Source organism: Paraphaeosphaeria sporulosa (genome assembly GCF_001642045.1).
Source record: "Paraphaeosphaeria sporulosa strain AP3s5-JAC2a unplaced genomic scaffold CC84scaffold_5, whole genome shotgun sequence".
Taxonomy (NCBI): domain Eukaryota; kingdom Fungi; phylum Ascomycota; class Dothideomycetes; order Pleosporales; family Didymosphaeriaceae; genus Paraphaeosphaeria; species Paraphaeosphaeria sporulosa.
In genome coordinates, this window is record NW_017253364.1 from 1,219,084 (window position 1) to 1,220,314 (window position 1,231).

Sequence of the window (1,231 nt, forward strand, 5' to 3'; positions counted from 1 at the left end):
TATCTAATAATAGCGTTTTAGGGATAAGGCGTGCCTAACTTATAGAGATAAGGGGCACTTTAAGACTAATTACCTAAATAAGAAAATAGGAGGTAAATGAGCTAAGGTTATTTATATAGCCATAGCGGCTATTTAACCTAGTACGCCAATGCCCCCACACGAAAATAACTCTAATAATGGAATGTTAAGACACCTTAAGGAGGCGCTACCCATTAAGAGCTAGAAAATAACTATAGATATAGAGGTCACCTCTAGGGTTCTATAGGAACTATGTTAGGTGTATAGAAGTGACTAATACTAAGCCCTAAACTACGGTTATAAGGTTAAGATTACTAGGTTTAACGCCCATAGGACCTACAACTAGGCTAAGGAATAATAAGGTATAGTGGAAAATCCACTATAGTAGATATAGGTAGAAACCAACCATAATATTTTAGAATGGTGGTAATGCTCATCTACATGGGATTATAGTAAGCACCTATGGGAACGCATATAAGTGGTACGAATACTAGGTAACCTAGAATATAGAAGGGTTACTATAGATACCTATATAATTGGCTTATATTATATCTATAACCTAGAAGTATAGATGAAAGATTATAACGTACTTTTATAGTTTAAGTGCTTTATACTATCAGATTTACATAGTAATTTAATGAATATCGGTAATCTGGAGATGAGATGGGTCCATTATTCGGTATATTGGCCGAGGTTCTATCTAGGGCGCCCTTTTGTGTGGGTCTTGGCAGATAACCTATCCTAGCCCTATTTCGGCTAAGTCTCAATATCCTGCCTCCGGCCTCCGCCCCAGCCATCTAATAACAACACTAAGATACTTAGAATATACCCTTATATCTAACACACCCCCTTAGCTCGGTACGATATCGCTCCCTAAGCTAATTAATTGGGCGATTAATCGTTAGAGTACTCGGTGAAGGTAGTCCTATATCTCATTAAGTGGTATAGTTCTTGTCACCTCTATACTCGTTACGTTAATAAGACCTAGTTAATCGAGTAGGCCTTACCATTTATTGGCCAGTAACACCTTGGTAAGTCTATTAGTAATTATATCGTCCGATCTAATATACTTAATGGTGATTATTCTAGTAGCGACCTCTTATCTTAGCCAGTAGGTGTGGATATCTATATATTAAAGCTTAGTCTAGAGTTTTAATACTTCCTAGGTTACCAGCCGAATTGTCTATTTATTATTACATTAGATTGTAATTAT